The sequence below is a fragment of the Cnephaeus nilssonii genome (assembly GCF_951640355.1).
Source record: "Cnephaeus nilssonii genome assembly, chromosome: 20".
In the NCBI taxonomy this organism is placed as follows: Eukaryota; Metazoa; Chordata; class Mammalia; order Chiroptera; family Vespertilionidae; genus Cnephaeus; species Cnephaeus nilssonii.
In genome coordinates, this window is record NC_137091.1 from 8,432,429 (window position 1) to 8,439,669 (window position 7,241).

Below are 7,241 nucleotides of genomic sequence, written 5' to 3' on the forward strand. Positions count from 1 at the left end.
TTAAAAAAAAAAGGGCAGGTAAATCCCTCAAGGAAGGCACTGTCTGTTCGATCACTTGCCTTCACCTCACTGCTCGCCTCTCCTTTCCGTTCCTTAGTTTTTCTGCCGTTTTGAGAAAAACACAACAATTTCCTCCTCCCCCGCCCCCGCCCCTTCCCTTTTGCCGGGAGCCCCTTCAGAAATGCTCGTGCTGGCATGGAGGCACTCTGCCCCTGCTTATTAATATTGCCCCTTGGCATCTGCTGCCACCTTGGTGTTAATGGCTCGGATCGAGAGGCCCGCCGTGCGGAGGGCGGCAGCGCCAGGCGCCGGCCTGGCCACGGGGCTGAGCTCCATCACTGCTGCCCAGAAGGCGGCCTCGCCAGGTGTACGGGCCGCGGGAGCTTGAAGGTCGCCCCATGGGGCAGAGGGCACTGAAGGAGCCGCGGCATCTATCGGACAAATAAGGATGCTTTTCTGAAATTGTCCGGCGCGTTGTTTATCAGAGGGGCCCAGCCGGCTCGAAGGAATCTGCTTGAGAAGCTCCTCGCTCCTCTGGCTATCCTCGCGGAGCTGCGTGAACACTTTACGGCGGTGGGTTTCTTGTTAAATATATTTTTATAGATTTCAGCCAGGAAGGGAGAGGAAGAGAGAGATAGGAACATCCATGATGAGAGAGCATCCTGGATCGGCTGCCTCCTGCACGCCCCCCACCAGGGACTGAGCCTACAACCCGGCATGTGGCCTGCCAGCCAGCCGGGCTATGGTTATTTTTCTTGCCTCCTTGACGCTGTGAGGAAAGCCAGGTGGCCGCAGCAAGGCCGTGTGAGCGCGAGAGGAAGTGTGGATCCCCCTGGGAGGTGAAGACGCCGATGGCAGGACTGCTCCCCGGCGGCACGGCGACACCTCTGCACCCTGGGCCATAGGAGAGGGGGGCCCCTGCCACCAACGGGCAGCGCTCGCCCTAGAGCAGTGCTCGGCAAACCTCGGCTCGCGAGCCACAAGCGGCTCTTTGGCCCCTTGAGTGTTCTAATGCCACTTCTTCAAAATAGACTCGCCCAGGCCGAAAACTGACTTCTGCGCATGGGCCACGAAGTTTCAATCGCACTGTACATGCACGCCCGCACGTGGTATTTTGTGGAAGAGCCACACTCAAGAGGCCAAAGAGCCGCATGTGGCTCGCGAGCCGAGGTTTGCCAACCACAGCCCTAGAGGGAGTAGGGAGCCGCCAGGCCACGGGCCGGGTTGGCCCCCACAGACTGGTGACCTGCTTAACACTGTCATTGGGTTGGCTGCCAACCTCGGGAGATTTTGTCCCAAAATCCTCATCAACGGTTTTTAAAGAAAACGTTTGGCAGCACTGGTCCAACCGAGGCGCTCGGCCACCGCCGACCCCTGAGCCCCGCACTGTCCGTGTGTCCCCAAAGTCCGCGTCCGCACTGCACACCCTGCCCACACCCCGAGTCCGCGGGCTCCCTAGAGAAGCAGTCCTTGCTCTCATCACATTTGGGAAGAGAGGAAGGAGGTTATATCAGGTACGGATCAAAGCCACGCGCAGAGGGAGGGATCGCGTGGCTCCGGGGTTAGACCGGGAGTTGATGCTGGGAGGGACAGAACCCTGTAGGCTCAAGCCAGTGGGAAGGGCAGGGGGCGGGGGCTGGGGCTGAGTCCTGAGGCTAGGAGGGGAGGAAGGGGGGCTCTGGGCGCAGAAGGTGGGGCAGAAAAGGGCATGAGGACCGAGGAGGGCCGGGTGCTCTGCTCTCCCCAGCTCCACTGCCCCCCACCATTCCCCCCTCCAAGCCCTGAGTCTGTGCCCGGGACCCCCTCCAGTCCTCTCAGCCTCACCTGTGTATTCAGGCTCCTCCCACCCTGCTGTATCCCCACAGCCGTCCCGTCTCCTTTAGAAACAAGCCCACGAGATGCATGGGACACACCCGGCCTCCGCGGGGCTGACGCTGAGTGTCGAGCCAAGGGAGAGCAGAGCCGGCAGGGCTGGAGCCAAGGATCTGACGTGAAACCCAACCGGGCGAAGACGCTCCTGGCACCACTGCTGGCACGAGAGCGTTGCCTGGGCGGCAGGATGCGGGGAAGGTGAGAGCAGCACCCGAGGCTTATTCACATTTCAGATGCAGAGAGCGTGCGGTCCAGGGCCTCCTCGTGCTCGCTGGGGAGGAGTCCAGGTCAACAAACCCACAGCATCGTTCCAACAAAAGGCTCACCTCTGCATCTGGTCCCGTCCGTCCTGCCTCACGTGACAGGGATGAGCTAATCATCCAGAGACCAGCGGTGTCTTTCAGACCAAAGGATGAAAGGGCTGAGCGCCGCATCTGTGGTTTCTCCATCATAGCATCCTTCGGGACGGAACCTAAATCATAATTTTATTAGTGACACGTGGGGGGATTGGATCAACGTTTCCATAGACTCAGAACTTGGCAATGACGGGATCAGACTGAAACGCTGGCGAAAAGAGTGAACGTGGGACACTCTGTTCTCCGCGTAGAATGGGGTGAATCTAACAGGGAAATCGAAATACATAAAAACTAACCGGAGGTCACCTAGAGGGCAGACCCCAGCTCCAGGATTCCCCGCGATTTGTTCAAAGGAAGCCGATCCGTTCCACACGCCCCTGCAGAGCCGGCTGGTCCTGCCTGTAGCCACCACACCTGTCACCCAGGTGAGAAGGACAAACGCCGCTTCAGGCTGCGGCCTCCAGCCCCACGGCTACTTGCGTCTGACTGAGGAAAAAACCCACCCAGGCTTCAGTACTTTTCACCAAAAGGAGTGAATGCTCGGGCACAAGATCAGCCCGTTTAAGAATCAGTTTTCTGTCAAACCTCAGAGGGAAGGCAGGGGAGGGTGGGGGTACGGGGGAGAGATCAACCAAAGGACTTGTATGCATGCATATGAGCCTAACCAATGGACACGGACAACAGGGGGTGAGGGCATGAGTGGAGGGGGTTGGGGGGTTAATGGGGGAATCAGGACACATATGTAATACCTTAATCAATAAAGTAATTAAAGATTGAAAAAAAAAGAATCAGTTTGCCGACGTCAGCAGCCCCTCCTCCTGGAACACAAATGGAGCGCAAGGGGGACTCTGGTGGGAGGAAGTGAGTCCGGAGGCTGTGCAGACAGCAGGCGGGCGGGGCTGGAGGGCACAGCACTCTGGGCGCTCTGGCTTGGGGGAGCGGGAGGGTCGGCTGTGGCTGCCCCGGGGAAGGCTGCGAGCGGGAGGTGACAGTTGGGTGATCGACAGGCAGGATGGGACCCGCTCTGGGGGGTCAGGACCGTGCCCCAGTGATTCACAAAACTATCCTTCTCGCCCCCTCTTGGCGATGTCTGTCATATCTGCATACCATCGGTCACGCAGCTTCCTTTTTAGATAATGCGCATGACAAAAAAGGTCATCTTCACCCTGAGCGATGAGCCAATCACCGTGCTTGGTCCACACGGTAAGCTGAGCCAATCGAAGCCATTCCTATGGAGTTTCTAACAGGAGCAGGTGGAGAAGCTGCTTTGCGGGGGGAGGGGCGGGTCAGCAGCACCTGGAAGGGTGCAGACTTGTGAGGAGACCCACACGCAGGGAGGCTGGTCAGAGAGCAAGGACAGGGCCTCCCACAAGCACGGCATCCCTGGTTCCAGAGGCCCCACCCTTCCGGTGGTTTAACAGGAAAATGCCCAGGACCCTGCCAATAACGCACCTCCTGCCTTTTTCAAAAGCTACACAGAGCTGGTTCATATTTCTGGAACGTGAAGAAAGCTTGCCGGCTGCGCTGCAGTCAGCTCCTGGCTAGGGGTGGCTCTCAGGGGTTCACACAGGTGAGTCGCCTCTCCCTGTGTGGGGAGAGGGTCATGCCCCCTGCTCCCCCGCTTCTCCGGTGGCGCCAAGTCGCTGCTCGCTAAACACTTGGGCCCATCCGGGATGTTCCCATCAGCTTGTCGGTCGGTGGCACACGGGCAGTTTCCAGATCAGCCAGAGAGAGCCTCGCGCTCACCAGCCACACACGTGCAAGACTCGAGTCACGGAGACGTGTGGCTCCCTCCGTAAAGGTTGCTTAAAACAAAAGCCCATTTGTCTGCCTGCAGAAGACATTTAATCAATTTACATGAGGGATTTCAAAATTAGTCAGACTGTAATGAACTATGAAATACTGATTAATGCATTTTTGCAATGTTTGATTAGAAACGTAACGTGGGTGCTGGCACGTGCTCGCCATTTCCAGCATTTCTATGCTAACGTTGCGTTTCTCACCATGGCCAGGTATTCTGGATGCCGCGAACTTCTGGTGAACAACATACCAACAGTCTTCCCACTTGCAAGTGTTCCCTGATGCTAAGGGGTCTTTCCACTTGGGGGTCTGTGGGAAGTGGCCGAAGGGTAATTCAGTGGAGCTGATTATTAGCTGTTAATTAGCTGAGGGTTCTACAGAAACTGCTAGAAAGGGGGGGGCGGGGGGGGGTAAAGGAACTCCCACCTGGTTCTCTTCCAACAGCCAGGCTTTCTCCAGAAGAGGCAACAACTCTGATTTTATGAAGAGGCAGAAGGGGCCGAATTCTTTGGGCTAGAATTTGAATTCAGCACCACTGACCAAAATGTTTATTATGGGCCGGCCGGCGTGGCTCAGTGGTTGAGCATCGACCTATGAACCAGGAGGTCATGATTTGATTCCTGGTCAGGGCACATGCCTGGGTTGCAGACTGGATCCCCAGTAGGGGGCATGCAGGAGGCAGCCGATCCATGATTCTCTCATCATTGATGTTCCTCTCTCTCTCTCTCCCTCTCCTTTCCTCTCTGAAATCAATAAAAATATATATATATATATTTTTTTTTTTTAAATAAAGATATATTAGGTTCCTCCCTGGGGACCAAGGGGATTAGTTGATCACTGATTGGAAGGTTCCAAAACCCCCTAGAGTAGAGCATATGGAGGCCACAGTTTTAATCTCCTGAGAAGCCCGAGAGACATGTGTGCCTGCATGTCAGAGCCCAGGCAGGGCGTTCCTTCCATGTAACCCTGTCCGAGCAAGGTCATCCGACCCCAACGCCGGGTGGAGCTGGAGTGGTGAAAGCGAAACACGGAAGGGGCAGGAGCCCCATCAGCGAGGAGCGTGACCGTCCCGGTTTCAGTAACTTAAAGCAAACCCCAGTTGTGCAGCTGCAGACAACATCTGGAGGGATGGAGGGTCACACACAGGGGTGTTCAAATCAGCTACCGAGGAGCGTAAAGGGGGATCCCCACAGGGGGTTCCCAGCGCAGGACCACACCGGCCGAGCTCGCCGCAGCCACGAGATGACCTGACACGTGTGGTTTCGACAGGTTCTCCCGTGGCAGTGCCGCCGCCACAGCAAGCTACCTCCACGCAGATACACGCATATGCAGGAGCACAGAGGACAGAAAGAGGCCATGCGTGTGCACGCACAGGTGAATGCGTGCAGTGGGAGGCACACGCTTCATGCTCATCACAAGCCCTTATGTCACACGTAGGTTGTAAGACTCCCTTCGAATTTTAAAGATCATTGTTTTCAGGAACGCCGTTATCCTGATTCATTAGGCATACTTATTAGGATCTTAAAATAGACGGGTTGCTGGACATGTAAAAACACGCTTCTCGCTGTCATGACAACCAAACAACAACAATAACACTCACATCCACACGGCGATGGGGAGCAAAGTCGCCGTGCCCGATATAGATAAGTTAATTATGGAATCGTCAAAAGAACAACAGCACTGTCAATGCAACGACGATTCTGAAACAGCCAATAATGACAATCACGTTTGGTAATGGCCTATTTGTTTCCGATCCACGATCCGCGTTTGGCCTGGGTGGAGGCGCCGCAGCCTCTTCATCCAGCAAAAGAAAGAAGAAGAAGAAGGAAAAAAAAGAAAAAATCTCTCAGTTTAGGGTTGGTGGTTGTCAGTAGCAACAAATAATGGAAAATTGCCATCTGGCTTCTTTTTTTAAGTGAAATTTGAATAATCAATTTAATAATGGATAGAGCACTTGCTTACAGAAATAATCCATTGTCATCGCGGGCAACAGGCACGCCGTGGCACGGAAGACAAAGCTCTGCGGCACGGCGTTCAGGTGGAGCAAATAAAGCAAATAAACATCTCCGTGCGACCACAATTCTTACTTCCCCTGCTGACTTCACATAAACTCGAGGATAACTCTTCCTCTGGATGCTCAGCTTTCCAGTCAGTGTTTTATAATCAGGACAAAATCTACAGAGCAGTTGGCGTGCTGTAGGCATTCAGCTCTACCGATAGTTCGCGGAGAAGGAGACACACACAAATGGTAGAGTTCTTAACACGTTTCTCCCCCATCACACGACATGTAGTGGGAGCGGCCTAGTGTCAGTGGAACAGAGGTCTGTCTACGGCATTGTTTCCCGATGTGGGGCACATGCCCCACACGGGGGCAATTTGATGTTTAAGGGGGGCAATTCAAGAATGAGTTATTAACCGTGAATTTTTTGCATTTCTTATGGCTCTAGGGGCCTCATATACAGCATATAAATACACACTGAGTGGCCAGATTATTATGATCTCTGAACACATAATAATCTGGCCAGTCAGTGTGTGTGTGTGTGTGTGTGTGTGTATGTATATATATATTAGTGGCCCGGTGCATGAATTTGTGCATGGGTGAGGTCCAGCAAGCCTTGCCAGGGGGAGGGGACATGGGCAGTTGGCTGGTCTGCCTGCTGGTCGAACTCCTGGTTGAGGGGACAATTTGCATATTAGCCTTTTATTATGTAGGATATACACTGAGTGGCCTGATTATTATGCGTTCAGAGATCACAATAATCTGGCCACTCAGTGTATATTGTGGCATATTTATGCATTTCAGTTTTCTATTATATGTTTAGAAACTTTATTTGCTATTTTTTCCTATCACTTCATATTATAATTATTTTTTAACCATTTATTAGTGATTTCCTCCTCAGCACTTCCACTGTCTTTTTGTTTTTTTCTTTTTCTCTTTTGTGGATGCCATGATCTTTGGAAGCTTGTTTAGACCAAGTGAATGGCCTTTTAGGCTTCCTCCACATGAATAGGAGTTCACTTTGTGAATAATGAGAATTCTCTGTCACAGGGGGGCATCAGGATGTTAGAGATGCTTTGGCATGGCCAAAAAAGGTTGGGAACCGCTGGTCTCCGGGGTGTGTGCGTGTCCGTGTGCATGAGTGTGTATGTGCATGAGTGTGCACGCACACACACTGCACCAAAAGAAAAGACCATTTAGAAACAGAGAAAAGG